The 17,967-nt window shown below is 48.4% G+C and overlaps 1 long non-coding RNA gene across 1 annotated transcript; it reads left to right on the top strand.

Moving 5' to 3' along the window:
- Positions 1 to 12,213: 12,213 nt before the first annotated feature.
- LOC140395878 (uncharacterized) lies at positions 12,214 to 15,318 on the top strand. The gene is made up of 2 exons (XR_011936355.1): positions 12,214 to 12,839; positions 15,044 to 15,318. It is a non-coding gene; the product is annotated as an uncharacterized lncRNA (long non-coding RNA).
- The last annotated feature ends 2,649 nt before the right edge of the window (positions 15,319 to 17,967 follow it).

The raw sequence follows: 17,967 nt of genomic DNA, 5'->3' as shown, positions 1-17,967 counted from the left end.
CCACAATAAAAGGTTAGGTGGGGTTAAGGGGAAAGGGTGGAGGTCTGGGCTTAGTCAGGGTGCTCTTCCAAGGGCCAGAGCAGACTCGATGGGCCGAATAGCCTCCTTCTGCACTGCAAATTCTATGATTATCTGATGTTAAAATATCAGCCCGCTAACACTGGGAGCACTTTGCTGAGTTTTGGTCTCCATATGCCTCCGTTAGACCACACTGGGAGCACTGTGCACAGTTCTGGTCTCCATATCCCTCAGTTAGACCACACTGGGAGCACTGTGCACAGTTCTGGTCTCCATATCCCTCGGTTAGACCACACTGGGAGCACTGTGCACAGTTCTGGTCTTCATATCCCTCGGTTAGACCACACTGGGAGCACTGTGCACAGTTCTGGTCTCCATATCCCTCGTTTAGACCACGCTGGGAGCACTGTGCACAGTTCTAGTCTACAAATCCCTCAGTTAGACCACACTGGGAGCACATGCACAGTTCTGGTCTTCATATCCCTCAGTTAGACCACACTGGGAGCACTGTGCACAGTTCTGGTCTCCATATCCCTCAGTGAGACCACACTAGGAGCACTATGCACAGTTCTGGTCTTCATATCCCTCAGTTAGACCACACTGGGAGCACTGTTCAGTTCTGGTCTCCATATCCCTCGGTTAGACCACACTGGGAGCACTGTGCACAGTTCTGGTCTTCATATCCCTCGGTTAGACCACACTGGGAGCACTGTGCACAGTTCTGGTCTCCATATCCCTCGTTTAGACCACGCTGGGAGCACTGTGCACAGTTCTAGTCTACAAATCCCTCAGTTAGACCACACTGGGAGCACATGCACAGTTCTGGTCTTCATATCCCTCAGTTAGACCACACTGGGAGCACTGTGCACAGTTCTGGTCTCCATATCCCTCAGTGAGACCACACTAGGAGCACTATGCACAGTTCTGGTCTTCATATCCCTCAGTTAGACCACACCGGGAGCACTGTGCACTGTTCTGGTCTCCATATCACTCGGTTAGACCACACTGGCAGCAATGTGTACAGGTCCGGTCTCCATATCCCTCAGTTAGACCACACTGGGACCACTGTGCATAGTTCCAATCTCCATATCCCTCAGTTAGGCCACACTGGGAGCACAGTGTACAGTTCTGGTCTCCATATCCCTCAGACCACACTGGGAACACTGTGCACAGTTCTGGTCTCCATATCCCTCGGTTAGACCACACTGGGACCACTGTGCATAGTTCTAGTCTCCACATCCCTCAGTTAGACCACACTGGGAGCACTGTGCACAGTTCTGGTCTCCATATCCCTCAGACCACACTGGGAACACTGTGCACAGTTCTGGTCTCCATATCCCTCAGTTAGGCCACACTGGGAACACTGTGCACAGTCCTGGTCTCCATATCCCTCGGTTAGACCACACTGGGGGCATTGTGTACAGTTCTGTTCTCATATCCCTTGGTTAGACCACACTGGGAGCACTGTGCACAGTTCTGATCTCGACATCCCTCAGTTAGACCACACTGGGAGCAATGTGCCCAGTTCTGGTCTCCATATCCCTCAATTTGACCTCACTGGGAGCACTGTGCACATTTCTGGTCTCCATATCTCTCGGTAAGACCACAAAGAGAGCACCGTGCACAGTTCTGGTCTCCATATCCCTCAGTTAGACCACACCTGGAGCACTGTGTACAGTTCTGGTCTCCATATCCCTCGGTTAGACCACACTGGGAGCACTGTGCACAGTTCTGGTCTCCATATATCACGGTTAGACCACACTGGGAGCACTGTGCCCAGTTCTGGTCTCCATATCCCTCAGTTAGACTACACTGGGAGCAATGTGCCCAGTCATATCCGTAAGTTAGTCCACGCTGGGAGCACTGTGCACAGTTCTGGTCTCCATATCCCTAGGTTAGACAACACTGGGAGTACTGTGCACAGTTCTGGTCTCCATATCCCTAGGTTAGACAACACAGGGAGCACTGTGTACAGATCTGGTCTCCATATACCTCAGCTAGACCACACTGGGAGCACTGTGGACAGTCCTGGTCTCCATAACCCTCGGTTAGACCACACTGGGAGCACTGTGCACAGTTCTGGACTCCATATCCCTCGGTTAGACCACACTCGGAGTACTGTGCACAGTTCTGGTCTCCGTATATCTCGGTTAGACCACACTGGGAGAACTGTGCACAGTTCTGGTCTCCATATCCCTCAGTTAGACCACACTGGGAGCAATGTGCCCAGTCATATCCGTCAGTTCGTCCACACTGGGAGCACTGTGCACAGTTCTGGTCTCCATATCCCTCAGTTAGACCACACTGGGAGCAATGTGCCCAGTCATATCCGTCAGTTCGTCCACAGTGGGAGCACTGTGCACAGTTCTGGTCTCCATATCCCTCAGCTAGACCACACTGGGAGCACTGTGCACAGTTCTGGCCTCCATATCCCTCGGTTAGACCACACTGGGAGCACTGTGCACAGTTCTGGTCTCCATATCCCTCGGTTAGACCACACTGGGAGTACTGTGCACAGTTCTGGTCTCCATATCCCTCAGTTAGACCACACTGGGAGCACTGTGCACAGTTCTGGTCTCCATATCCCTCAGTTAGACCACACTGGTAGCACTGTGCACAGTTCTGGTCTCCATATCCCTCAGTTAGACCACACTGGGCGTATTTTGTGCAGTTTCCAGGTTGAAGACATTTGGCGTCACAAGGATTCTCTCTCGCGCCTTTGCGCTCCTCCACCTTCCTGTTTGACAGGGTTAGGTGATAACTGTGAGTCTCACGGCGGAACCTGCGGGAGGGGCTCATGTAACCCTGATGAAGCTGAGACGGCGAGGAGGTGCCCACCCACGCCCTGATGTTGGCAACCCGGCCTCTGACCCACTGCTCTCTGAGTCACGTGAATGAAGCTGATTCATTGGTTACTGCTTTCTGTCACTGTCTCATTTGTTACTCCGACCGGGAAGGGGGGGGCGGGGGGTTGGCACAGGGATCTGACACTACGGGCAGCGTCCCAGGCTGCTCCATCCACATCGCTGGCAATGGCCAATTGCCTGACCAGAGATCTCCACCTGGAAGGACTGGATTGGGTTTATCGGCACGCGTGCCGAGGGTCAGTGAAATGTATTTTTCTGCGTACAGTCCACACAGATCATTCCGTACATGAAAAACAAAGGACACACGATAGGTACACAATCGGGCGAAGCATATAGTAGTGTCATGCTGCTCAGTAAAGAAGATGCGTAGCGAGATCAGGTAGTCCTAAAGAAGGTCGTTTCGGCGTCTGGTAACAGCGGGGAAGAAGCTGTTTTTGAGTCTGTTCGTGCGTGTTCTCAGACTTCTGTATCTCCTGCCCGATGGAAGAAGTTGGAAGAGTGAGTAAGCCGGGTGGGAGGGGCCTTTGATTATGCTGCCCGCTTTCCCCAGGCAGCGGGAGGTGTAGATGGAGTCAATGGATGGGAGGCAGGTTCGTGTGATGGACTGGGCTGTGTTCACGACTCTCTGAAGTTTTTTGCGACGTTGGGCCGAGCAGTTCTCTCCGGGTCCGGTACTGGGCGGGTCTCTCCGGGTCGGGTAGAACATAGAAAAATACAGCACAGAACAGGCCCTTTGGCCCACGATGTTGTGCCGAACCTTTGTCCGAGATTAATCATAGATTATCATAGAATTTACAGTGCAGAAGGAGGCCATTCGGCCCATCGAGTCTGCACCGGCTCTTGGAAAGAGCACCCTACCCAAGGTCAACACCTCCACCTTATCCCCATAACCCAGTAACCCCACCCAACACTAAGGGCAATTTTGAACACTAAGGGCAATTTATCATGGCCAATCCACCTAACCTGCAGATCTTTGGACTGTGGGAGGAAACCGGAGTACCCGGAGGAATGCCACACACACACGGGGAGGATGTGCAGACTCCACACAGACAGTGACCCAAGCCGGAATCGAACCTGGGACCCTGGAGCTGTGAAGCAATTGTGCTATCCACAATGCTACCGTGCTGCCCTTAAGAACAAATAAATCTACACTATATCATTTTACTGTAATCCATGTACCTATCCAATAGCTGCTTGAAGGTCCCTAATGTTTCCAACTCAACTACTTCCACAGGCAGTGCATTCCATGCCCCCACTACTCTCTGGGTAAAGAACCTACCTCTGATATCCCTCCTATATCTTCCACCTTTCACCTTAAATTTATGTCCCCTTGTAATGGTTTGTTCCACCCGGGGAAAAAGTATCTGACTGTCTACTCTATCTATTCCCCTGATCATCTTATAAACCTCTATCAAGTCGCCCCTCATCCTTCTCCGTTCTAATGAGAAAATCCTAGCACCCTCAACATTTCCTCGTAAGACCTACTCTCCATTCCAGGCAACATCCTGGTAAATCTCCTTTGCACCTTTTCCAAAGCTTCCACATCATTCCTAAAATGAGGCGACCAGAACTGTACACAGTACTCCAAATGTGGCCTTACCAAGGTTTTGTACAGCTGCATCATCACTTCACGGCTCTTAAATTCAATCCCTCTGTTAATGAACGCCAGCACACCTTCGGCCTTCTTCACAGCTCTATCCACTTGAGTGGCAACTTTCAAAGATGTATGAACATAGACCCCAAGATCTCTCTGCTCCTCCACATTGCCAAGAACCCTACCATTAACTCTGTATTCCGCATTCATATTTGTCCTTCCAAAATGGACAACCTCACACTTTTCAGGGTTAAACTCCATCTGCCACTTCTCAGCCCAGCTCTGCATCCTATCTATGTCTCTTTGCAGCCGACAACAGCACTCCTCACTATCCACAACTCCACCAATCTTCGTATCGTCTGCAAATTTACTGACCCACCCTTCAACTCCCTCAGCCAAGTTATTAATGAAAACCACAAACAGCAGAGGACCCAGAACTGATCCCTGCGGTACGCCACTGGTAACTGGGATCCAGGCTGAATATTTGCCATCCACCACCACTCTCTGACTTCTATCGGTTAGTGGCTAAATTTCCCACTATCCCATGCCTCCTTACTTTCTGCATAAGACTACCATGGGAACCTTATCAAATGTCTTACTAAAATCCATGTACACTACATCCACTGCTTTACCTTCATCCACATGCTTGGTCACCTCCTCAAATAATTCAATAAGACTTATAAGGCAAGACCTACCCCTCACAAATCCGTGCTGACTATTCCTAATCAAGCAGTGTCTTTCCAGATGCTCAGAAATCCTATCCTTCAGTACCCATTCCATTACTTTGCCGACCACCGAAGTAAGACGAACTGCCCTGTAATTCCCAGGGTTATCCCTATTCCCTTTTTTGAACAGGGGCACGACATTCGCCACTCTCCAATCCCCTGGTACCACCCCTGTTGACAGTGAGGACGAAAAGATCATTGCCAACGGCTCTGCAATTTCATCTCTTGCTTCCCATAAAGTCTTTGGATATATCCCGTCAGGCCCAGGGGACTTGTCTATCCTCAAGTTTTTCAAAATGCCCAACACATCTTCCTTCCTAATAAGTATTTCCTCGAGCTTACCAGTCTGTTTTACACTGTCTTCTCCAACAATATGGCCCCTGTCATTTGTAAATACTGAAGAAAAGTACTCGTTCAAGACCTCTCCTATCTCTTCAGACTCAATACACAACCTCCCGCTACTGTCCTTGATCGGACCTACCCTCGCTTTAGTCATTCTCATATTTCTCACATATGTGTAAAAGGCCTTGGGGTTTTCCTTGATCCTACCCGCCAAAGATTGTTCATGCCCTCTCTTAGCTCTCCTAATCCCTTTCTTCAGTTCCCTCCTGGCTATCTTGTATCGCTCCAGCGCCCTGTCTGAACCTTGTTTCCTCAGCCTTACATAAGTCTCCTTCTTCCTCTTAACAAGACATTCAACCTCTCTTGTCAACCATGGTTCCCTCACTCGACCATCTCTTCCCTGCCTGACAGGGACATACATATCAAGGACACATAGTACCTGTTCCTTGAACACGTTCCACATTTCACTTGAGTCCTTCCCTGACAGCCTATGTTCCCAAATTATGCACTTCAATTCTTGTCTGACAACATCGTATTTACCCTTCCCCCAATTGTAAACCTTGCCCTGTTGCACACACCTATCCCGCTCCATTACTAAAGTGAAAGTCACAGAATTGTGGTCACTATCTCCAAAATGCTCCCCCACTAACAAACCTATCACTTGCCCTGGTTAATTGCCAAGTACCAAATCCAATATGGCCTCCCCTCTGGTCGGACAATCTACATACTGTGTGAGAAAAGCTTCCTGGACACACTGCACAAACTCCACCCCATCCAAACTATTTGATCTAAAGAGTTTCCACTCAATGTTTGGGAAGTTAAAGTCGCCCATGACTACTACCCTTTGACTTCTGCACCTTTCCAAAATCTGATTCCCAATCTTTTCCTCCACATCTCTGCTACTGTTGGGGGGCCTATAGAAAACTCCCAACAAGGTGACTGCTCCTTTCCTATTTCTGACTTGAACCCATACTACCTCAATAGGCAGATCCCCCCTCGTACTGCCTTTCTGCAGCTGTTATACTATCTCTAATTAATAATACAACCCTCCCCACATCTTTTACCACACTCCCTAATCTTATTGAAACATATATAACCAGGGACCTCCAACAACCATTTCTGCCCCTCTTTTATTCAAATTCCCGTGATGGCCACCACATCATAGTCCCAAGTAACGATCCATGCCTTAAGTTCACCCACCTTATTCCTGATGTTTCTTGCGTTGAAGTATACACACTTCAACCCATCTCCGTGCCTGTAAGTACTCTACTTTGTCAGTGTTCCCTTCCCCACTGCCTCACTACACGCATTGGCGTCCTGAATATCCGCTACCTTAGTTGCTGGACTACAAATCCGGTTCCCATTCCCCTGCCAAATTAGTTTAAACCCTCCCGAAGAGTACTAGAAAACCTCCCTCCCAGGATATTGGTGCCCCTCTGGTTCAGATGCAACCCGTCCTGCCTGTACAGGTACCACCTTCCCCAGAATGCGCTCCAATTATCCAAATACCTGAAGCCCTCCCTCCTACACCATTCCTTCAGCCACGTGCTCAACTGCACTCTCTCCCGATTGCTAGCCTCGCTATCACGTGGCACCGGCAACAAACCAGAGATGACAACTCTGTCTGTCCTGGCTTTTAACTTCCAGCCTAACTCCCTAAAGCCTTTTATTACCTCCACACCCCTTTTCCTACCTACATCATTGGTACCAATGTGCACCACGACTTCTGGCTGCTCCCCCTCCCCCTGGATGGTACTGGGTGGTCCCTCCGTGTCGGGTACTGGGCGGGTCTCTCTGGGTTGGGTGTTAAGGGCCACGTTTTAGAGAACCCCAAAGTGTATCATGGAGTTCACCTGATGCACAACATTTAATAGATTGTGGTATGGGGAGCACACGGCCCACTCTACAGGCGTGGGACAGCAGAAATGGAAAAGTATTTTTTAAAGCAAAACAATGTTTTTTCTTTGAACTCAAGTTAACCTTTTTGAAACATGCAGTGAACATCTTAGCAACCATTAATTCACATATAACCCCCAAAGAATACAACACTAAGTAATCCTTAATGAAAGAGAACATGCTGGAATACTCAGCAGGTCTGGCAGCATCTGTAGGGAGAAAAAAGAGCTAACGTTTCGAGTCCGATGACTCTTTGATTCAGTAATCCTGAAGCTGTCCTTTTAACATCCATAAGATTGAAAAAAACCTTTAAACAGAAGCACATCAGGTTAAAGTCACTCCTGTGAGCAGTTATTAGTTTTAAATCACCAAAGGATCGATTTACAGTTTGTTTGATTACAGAGAGAGAGACTCACACACCTTCTGGCTGTGACTGCAGCTATCCAGCTCTGAAAACAAAACTAAAACACATCCTGCAGCAAACAGCCTAAAACGAAAGTAAAAAGCTGACAGGCAGCGCACTCTGACATCACTGCAGTAATAAACACCCATTTCTTAAAGGTACTCTCACTGCAGATATTTATCTACATACCCATTTATAACATCCATTTCTTAAAGGTACCCTTCCATGACACCTCCCCCAAGAACAAAAAATAAACCATAAGCTTCAAGATGGTTTCATTTTTCACCTTTTCACTATCCTTTAAGAAATGCACACAATAAATATACTTTTTTGTTTCAAAAATTAACACACGCAAACAGGTACAATAATATCGTCCATTTTTGTTCTTCTTCCTCCAACTGAAACTGCTTCCATTCACCACATTCTTGACAAAGCATCGGCTATCACGTTTTCTCATCCCGCCACGTGGACTATTTTTTAAATGAAATGGCTGCAACAATAAACTCCAGCGAAACAGCCGTGCATTGTTATTCCGGAATCGCTCCAAAAAAGTCACCGTATATTATGATCCGTATATATAATGGCGGCAGACGGATTTCTGGTCACATAAATGTGAAAATGTTGCAAAGCCAGCATCAAACTCAAAGTCTCCTTCTCAATTGTTGAATAATTTTTCTGGTGAGAATACAATAGGGGGATTGGCCATGATAAATTGCCCTTAGTGTCCAAAATTACCCTTAGTTTTGTGTGGGGTTACTGGGTTATGGAGATAGTGTGGAGGCGTTGACCTTGGGTAGGGTGCTCTTTCCAAGAGCTGGTGCAGACCCGATGGGCCGAATGGCCTCCTTCTGCACTGTAAATTCTATGATAATCAATTTCTATGAAAAATAACCAACAGGCCGCTCTCGCCCTTCGTCGTCTTCTTGTAGAAGCACCGCACCTACGCCCACATCGCTCGCATCAACAGCCACTTTGAATGGTTTGGTATAATCTGGGATGGCTAACACAGGAGCAGTGGTTAACACAGCCTTCAGGCCATCAAATGCCTGTTGACACTCCGCCCTCCACTGGAATTCGTTACGCTTCTTGAGCAAGTCCTTCAGTGGAGCGATCACACTGCTAAAATTCAGTACAAATTTCCGGTGAAATCCACTCTTACCATGAAATTGCATTATTTCCCGTTGTTTTGTGGGTCTTGAAAACTCCTCAATAACTGTTGGTTTCATATCCCGTGTGACTATTCGACCCTGTCCGATTGTATGGCCAAGGAAAGTGACTTGGGCTTTTCCAAATTCACTTTTGGCTAGGTTTATCACCAAACCCGCCTCCTGAAGTCGATCGAATAACTCCATCAGATGTTTCAAATGTTCTTTCCATGTCTGGCTGAAAACTACCAGATCGTCAATGTATACCGCACAATTGGGTAATCCTGAAACAACTTTGTTAGTTAACCGTTGAAATGTGGCTGGGGCGTTTTTCATGCCAAATGGCATAACTTTGAATTGGTATAGACCATCTGGAGTCACAAAAGCTGAAAACCCCTTCGCCCTTTCGGATAAAGGTACCTGCTAGTAACCTTTAAGTAAATCCAATTTGGAAATAAAAGCTGATTGTCACACTTTCTCAATGCAATCCTCCAAACGTGGGATAGGATAAGAGTCCGTTCTTGGAACTGCATTAACCTTTCTATAGTCAACACACAACTATTGGGTACCGTCCGGTTTTGGTACCATCACTATGGGTGAGCTCCATTGGCTGCAACCCACTTCAATTATGCCATTTTTAAGCATACTTTCAATTTCTATTTTTAACCTGTGCCAATTTTAAAGGGTTAAGTCTATATGGATGTTGCTTGATTGGAACAGCATTTCCCACATCTCCATCATGTATAGCCATTTTAGTACTTCCCAATTTTTTGCTACAAACTTGCCCTCGTGATATCAATAACTCTTTCAGGTCAGTCCGTTTTTCCTCTGGAAGGTAATTCAACAATTTATCCCAATTTTTAAGAACATCCTCGTTTTCCAATTTAATTTGAGGTATGTCAAATTCACAGTCATCTGGATTTGGTTCGTCACTTTGAGTTAGAATCATTAAAACCTCCTCCTTTTTCTCTCCTTCCCTTTCAAAGTACCTTTTAAGCATATTCACATGACACACTCGGTGAGTCTTCCTTCTATCTGGTGTTTTTACCACATAATTCACCTCACTTAATTTCCTTTCAATCTGATACGGTCCACAAAACCTAGCTTTTAAAGGCTCCCCTCCCACGGGTGACAACACTAAAACTTTATCCCCACTGGCTAAACTACGAACTTTGGATTTCTTGTCTGCTACCCATTTCATCACATTTTGTGCAGCTTTCAAATGTTGTCTAGCCAATTCACCTGCTCTATTTAATCGTTCCCTAAAATTTGACACGTAATCCAATCGTGTAATTTCCGATTTCTCACCCACCAATTTTTCCTCAATCAATTTAAGTGGTCCTCTTACCTCATGACCAAAAATTAGCTCAAAAGGACTAAATTTGGTTGACTCATCAGGTGCATCCCTAATTGCAAACAGTACGAATGGAATTCCTTTATCCTAATCCTCTGCATAATCGTGACAATAAGCCCTCAACATTGTCTTTAATGTCTGATGCCACCTTTCTAATGCTCCCTGTGATTCTGGATAGTACGTGGTTGATTTAAATTGTTTTATTCCTAAGCTATCCATAACTTCTTTGAATAACCTGGAGGTAAAATTTGATACTTGATCCGATTCTATTTCTGTGGGTAGTCCATATCTAGTGAAGAATTTAAGTAACTCCTCCACAATCTTTTTAGCTGTAATATTGCGTGCTGGAATGGCCTCTGGAAACCTAGTAGACACATCCATTATCGTCAAAAGATATTGATTCCCACTTTTTGTTTTAGGAAGCGGTCCTACACAATCAATTAGGACCCTTGTAAAAGGTTCCTCAAATGCTGGAATGGGTATTAAGGGCGCTGGTTTTATCACTGTTTGAGGTTTCCCTATCACTTGACATGTGTGACATGATTGACGAAATTTAACTACATCTTTATGTAGACCAGGCCAATAAAAGTGTTTTGGGATTTTAGCTTGAGTTTTCCTTATTCCCAAATGACCTCCCACTGGTACCCCATGTGCAACTCGCAACACCTCCTTTCTATACCCTACCGGCAATACCACTTGATGAACTTCTGCCCACTTTTCATCCGCCTGCATATGTACAGGTCTCCATTTTCTCATCAAGACATCATTTGTACGGTAATAACACTCTGGTATACACTCAGATTCCTCTTCCGTGTATGCTTTCTGATACATCCGTTTTATTTCTACACCTTTTTGTTGTAACTCTGCCAACTTTCCTGAACTAAAATTATCCGCCTCATTCCCGTACCACCCTCCCCCAACAGGCGCCGGAATGTGGCGACTAGGGGCTTTTCACAATAACTTCATTGAAGCCTACTTGTGACAATAAGCGATTTTCATTTTTCATTTCATTACAGCAACGTATTCTTGTTCTTTGTCAACCATCTGATCAAAAATCGTCTCTGATAATTGCACTTCAACTTCATCTTCACTCGTTGATTTCTCCTCTTGACTTAACCTGTGACTTTGCGACCTTGTTACTACACAATCCGGAAAAATCCCAGGATATTCGTCCTTCAACACTTCAGTTATCTGATTTTCCACTGGCTTGTCAACCACAGTAGGCATCACTCCCACCTGCGATCCAGCTATCTCATTATTCAAGATAAACTGTATTCCTGGACAAGATAGTTTCTCTATTACTCCTACGACCACTTCACTGCAGTCTCTCTCTCTCTGTAATCTAAAAACTGTAAATCGATCCTTTGGTGATTTAAAACTAATAACTGCTCTCAGTCGTGACTTAACCTGATGTGCTTATGTTAAAAGTTATTTTTTAAATCTTATGGTTGTGAAAAGGACAGTTTAAGGGGTACTTAGTGTTGTATTCTTTGGGAGTTGTATTTGAATTAATGGTTGCTAAGATGTTCACTGTATGTTTTAAAAAGGTTAACTGAGTTCATAGAATAAACATTGTTTTGCTTTAAAAAATACTTTTCCATTTCTGCTGTTCCACACGTGTAGAGTGGGCCGTGTGCTCCCCAGACTACAATCTATTAAAAGTTGTGGGTCAGGTGAACTCCATGATACACTTTGGGGTTCTCTAAACCCTGGCCCATAACAAAGGCAAATGGTGTGTTGGCCTTCATAGCGAGAGGATTTGAGTATAGGAATGTTTTACTGCAATTGTATCGGGCATTGGTGAGGCCACACCTGGAGTATTGTGAGCGGTTTTGGGGTCCTTATCTGAGGAAGGATGTTCTTGCTATGGAGGGAGTGCAGCGAAGGTTTCCCAGGCTGATTCCTGGGATGGCGGGACTGTCAATGAGGAGAGACTAAGCCGGTTAGGATTATATTCATTGGAGTTTAGAAGAGTGAGAGGGGATCTCATAGAAACTTGTAAAATTCGCACCCCTGGCACGATGGAATAGAAAGGCCGTTCGGCGAAACACCCAGGACACTTTCGGATGCTGAGCAGAGATATTCTCAGATTTACGACATTGACAAGAGTGGAATGGTGGCACAAATGGTAACTCTCTCTCTCTCTCTGCTGTATGAGGCTAATTTTAAATACAGCAACGTATTCGTGTCAACCCTGTCCAGCTCGATCATTGATCAGATCAGTACCTCCACAGGTTAATGAGAAACCGACTGGATTCCAGTTAATGTCGGACACGGTTAATGAACCGTCCATTCAACCTGTCCAAGGTGGAGACTACCCACGTCGTGTGTGTGTGATTATTAACCACAGCAGGCTCGACGTGTTGATATAAAGGGCTCCTGTGCCCCAGCTATCTCACTGTGACCGAGAGGTGATCAGTGGAGAAGGATGAAAGGACTGTTTTTGCTGCTGGGGTTGCTGCTGCTGACACTGGAACTGAGTGAATGGAAGGCAGGTTAGTATCTCGCTCCTTACACATTGTGTAGAAGGGTTCAGATGGGCATCGGATTGTGCACAAGATGGTGCCAGTCCTCACCATGGGTGTGTGTGCGTGACTATCTTCAACAGAAAGCTCAGGGAGAGAACGTCCGTGCTCCCAGTTTGCAAATTCTGAAACAGAATCACCTGAAACATTAGGAGTCACTTCATCCCCTCATTTCCCTGTTAGCCCACACTGGGAGAACAGTGCGGAGTTCTGGTCTCCATATCCCTCGGTTAGACCACACTGGGGGCACTGTGTACAGTTCAGGTCTCCATATCCCTCGGTTAGACCACACTGGGAGAACTGTGCACAGTTTTGGTCTCCATATCCCTCAGTTAGACCACACTGGGAGCACTGTGCACAGTTCTGGGCTCAGTATCCCTCTGTTAGAACACACTGGGAGCACTGTGCACAGTTCTTGTCTCCATATCCCTCTGTTAGACCACACTGGGAGCACTGTGCACAGTTCTGGTCTCAGTATCCCTCAGTTAGAACACACTGGGAGCACTGTGCAATGTTCTGGTCTCCATATCCCTCTGTTAGACCACACTGGGAACACTGTGCACAGTTCTGGTCTCTATATCCCTAAATTAGACCACCCTGGGAGCACTGTGCACAGTTCTGGTCTCCGTATCCCTCGGTTAGACCACACTGGGAGCACTGTGCACAGTTCTGGTCTCGGTATCCCTCAGTTAGACCACACTGGGAGCACTGTGTACAGTTCTGGTCTCCATATACCTCGGTTAGACCACACTGGGAGCGCTGTGTACAGTTCTGGTCTCTATATCCCTCAGTTAGAACACACTGTGATCACTGTGCGATGTTCAGGTCTCCATATTCCTCAGTTAGACCACACTGGGAGCACTGTGCACAGTTCTGGTCTCCCTATCCCTAAGTTAGACCACACTGGGAGCACTGTGCACTATTCTGGTCTCCGTATCCCTCAGTTAGACCACACTGGGAGCACTGTGCACAGTTCTGATCTTCATATCCCTCGGTTAGACCACACTTGGATCAGTGTGCACAGCTCTGGTCTCACTATCCCTCAGTTAGACCACACTCGGAGCACTGTGCACAGTTCTGGTCTCCATATCCCTCAGTTAGACCACACTGGGAGCACTGTGCGGAGTTCTGGTCCCCATATCCCTCAGTTGGACCACACTGGGAGCACACTGCGCAGTTCTGGTCTCCATATCCCTCAGTTAGAGCTCACTGGGAGCACTGTGCACAGTTCTAGTCTCCATATCCCTCGGTTAGACCACACTGGGAGCACTGTGCACATTTCTGGTCTCCATATCCCTATGTTAGACCCCACTGGGAGCACTGTGTACAGTTCTCGTCTCCATATCCCTCAGTTAGACCACACTTGCAGCACTGTGCACAGTTCTGGTCTCCATACTCCTCGGTTAGACCTCACTGGGTGCACTGTGCACAGTTCTGTTCTCCATACCCCTCGCTTAGACCCCACTGGGTGCACTGTGCACAGTTCTGGTCTCCATACCCCTCGGTTAGACCCCACTGGGAGCACTGTGCACAGTTCTGGTCTCCATATCCCTCGGTTAGACCGCACTGGGAGCACTGTGCAGGGTTCTGGTCTCAATATCCCTTGGTTAGACCACACTGAGAGCACTGTGCACTGTTCTGGTCTCCATATCCCTCGGTTAGACCCCACTGGGAGCACTGTGCACAGTTCTGGTCTCCATATCCCTCGGTTAGACCGCACTGGGAGCACTGTGCAGGGTTCTGGTCTCAATATCCCTCGGTTAGACCACACTGAGAGCACTGTGCACTGTTCTGGTCTCCATATCCCTCGGTTAGACCACACTGAGAGCACTGTGCAGGGTTCTGGTCTCAATATCCCTCGGTTAGACCACACTGAGAGCACTGTGCACTGTTCTGGTCTCCATATCCCTCGGTTAGACCACACTGAGAGCACTGTGCAGGGTTCTGGTCTCAATATCCCTCAGTTAGACCACACTGAGAGCACTGTGCACTGTTCTGGTCTCCATATCCCTCGGTTAGACCGCACTGGGAGCACTGTGCAGGGTTCTGGTCTCAATATCCCTCGGTTAAACCACACTGGGAGCACTGTGCACAGTTCTGGTCTCCAGATCACAGTTGGGCGATGAAACATCCAAATTGTCAGTATCAATGAATTCTTCCTTTCTCTTTCCCAGGTGCTGAATCGACCTGTCGGGATATCGGAGGCAGCTGCTCCTATGACCCATGTCAGCCGTTTGAACATCAGGTGGACAACAAATGTCCCTTTAAGCTGAGGTGCTGCATGAGAAATGCTGCCAAGTGATCATGTCCTCCACTGTGCCATCCAGCCATTACTCTGAATGACACTGTCATCTCTGTAATTCAGACTCGGCTACCGTGTGTCGGCCTAATGACCCCTGACCCCGTGCTTTCAGAATCATGTGAATAAAACTGGCTTCATTGTTCTCCACCTCTTGTCCGCTTCTGAATTCTCACTCGTTTCTGTGTGTCAGTCAATGGAGTTGGAATGGGGGGGTGGTGAAGGGGGGGTGGGAGTGAGAAAGAGTTAAGAAAAGGACAGGTGTCTCGCTCTTGTTCCCTGTCTTTCTATTGCATTTTTCACTCCCCCTCCCTCTTTTTGCCCACCGTCACTAATCTTTCTCACCCTTTCTCTTTCTCTCCTCATCTCTCTTATTTCGTTCTCGCTATCGGTTGACTATTTAGTATCTCTCTCAACTCTTATTCTCCCCTGGTTCTCTTCCCATCCATGTCGTAGCCTCCTTTCACACATTTCCTTTTTGTCTATCCCTTCATCGTGCAGTGGGATTCTCTGACCCCCCCCCCCCCCCACCCCGCCGGGTCGGAGAACCGCTGGGGGGGTGGGGGGGGGGGAGCGGCATGAATCCCGCCCCGCTGCTCCGAAGCCAGCTGCCGTATTCTCCTGCGCCGGTTTTCGGGTGAGGGCGGTGATCACAACGCGCCGGTCGGGGGCCGTTGTCAGGGCCCCCCCCCCCCCCGGCGATCCTCCGGGCCCCGATGGGCCGAGCGGCCGTCGGTTTTTGGCCAGTCCCGCCGGCGTGAAATGGACGTGGGCCCACGCGGCGGGAACTGGCTGGTCGGCCGGCTGGTGCGGTCCTCGGGGGATCGCGGGGGGGGGGGGGGGGGGATCCGGCCCCACGGTGGCCTGGTCCGCGATCGGGGCCCACCGTTCTGCGGGCGGGTCTTCCGTGGGGGCAGTCCTTCCTTCCGCGCCGGCCGTGGTGGAGCCGCAAGACACCCACCCGCGCATGCGCAAGAATACGCCTGCCGGTCTGCGCATGCGCGGAATCACCCCGGCAATTCTGCGCATGCGCTCACTCGCTCCAGCCCTTCGCCGCCAACCCCTCCGGCCCCAGCCGAGCCCACTTCCGGTTTTCCCGACGCCGGAGAGGTTCGCGCCATTTTTTTTCCGCCGGCGTCGGGCCATTGCGGGATTCGGGAGAATCTGTAAACCCCCCACACTCTTTCACTCACCGCCTCTCTCTTTCTCTCCCCTCCTGGGAGTTAGGAAATTGGCTCACTCTGGCCCTCTCTTTTTTCATGACCCTCTGTCAGGATCTTGAAACTTTGGGCGGGATTCTGTCAGGCCGACGTCGAGCCAGAGAATCCCCGCGACCGGCGGGAATCGCGCCATGCCGCCCCGGCGCCGACACGCAATTCTCCACAGAGAAAGGTTGGCGCCATTGGGGCCGGCGTGGTTGGCTCGGTGCCGTTCGGGGGCCGCTCGAAGCGGCTGTCCCTCTCGGCCCGTGAAAACACTGAGTTCCCACCGGCATCGTCCACACCTGCTCTCAGCCGGCGGGAACTCGGCGTGGACGGGTCCGGGGGCGGCCTGTGGGGGGGCCTCTAATGTGTCCTGGCCGCGATCGGGGCCCACTGATCGGCGGGCCGGCCTCCCTGACTGGGGGCCTCCTTTCTTCCATGCTGGCCCCTGTAACTCTGCACCATGTTGCGTCGGGGCCGGCGCGTTGAAGGAGCCACTGTGCATGCCAGATCCCGCGGCGCACAGTTAAAAATACTTTTCCATTTCTGCTGTACCACACCTGTAGAGTGGGCCGTGTGCTCCCCATACCACAATCTATTAAAAGTTGTTGATCAGGTGAACACCATGATACACTTCGGGGTTCTCTAAACCCTGGCCCATAACAAATTGGGGGCTCGTCCGCGATAAAAATCTTTCTATTGGATTGGCTTAGTGAACTTAAAGACAGTGAGGGGTTGACAATATTGAATTCTTTACCCGTCAGTCTGGCCTCAATAAAACTCGAGATGGATTTGTACGTATAGTATTATTTATTTTTAACCAACTTGAAAGGCTGACTCACTTCACAGAGACCCAGAACGCATGAGCTGTCTCCTGGAGCTCCAGAACCGAGTGAGGTCGGAGACAAAGAAATCTCTGCAAATACATTCAAATGGCATCAAGTTTCACATACAAGATTCCCATAGGTCTTCTTATACCCCTCCTGACCTGGCCATATATCCTGATTGGCTCACTTCGCATTCCTTAACCCTGGGCCTCTTGTTACCCAGCATCCTTTTCCCCATCCTTGCCACGCTTTCTGAATTCCTTTGTCCTTTGTCCATTGTGAACTCACTACTGTTAGACTGGCTCACATCTATATTACTGTAACTAATATTTGAACTAACTATTTTATATCACATTCGTTTGTTCAATTCCTCATTCCCTCCTTTTATCATTTCAAGGTAACCTATCTGTCCAACCCGTAGCTACGGCCCCTCATCTAAGAAGATTCGTCGCTGCATTTCCAATTCCTGTTGCAGCCCCCCGTCATCCGCTGCACTCTCGTGGATCCTAACAGCAAAATTCTAGGGTGTCTATCTGTTCCAGTGCACCCTGCATTTTACCCAGGTTTCCCTCATTCTGGGTCCTAAATGAATTAAATATATCTCCTTATAACCTACGTTCTAGTTGTACTCCCCTTCTCACATGCTCCGTCCCCTCTCTAGTCCCCCTCTCTCTCTCACAACCTCTTCCTACCCTCTCCGCACAGTCTGACTTTACCTTTATGGCACCAAGCTTAACACATCCAAAATCAAATTTAAATGTACTCCAAAA

The sequence above is a fragment of the Scyliorhinus torazame genome, chromosome 19, assembly GCF_047496885.1.
Source record: "Scyliorhinus torazame isolate Kashiwa2021f chromosome 19, sScyTor2.1, whole genome shotgun sequence".
Classification (NCBI taxonomy): domain Eukaryota; kingdom Metazoa; phylum Chordata; class Chondrichthyes; order Carcharhiniformes; family Scyliorhinidae; genus Scyliorhinus; species Scyliorhinus torazame.
Note: the sequence above shows the minus strand (reverse complement) of the source record. Positions and strands in the feature narration are given on the sequence as shown.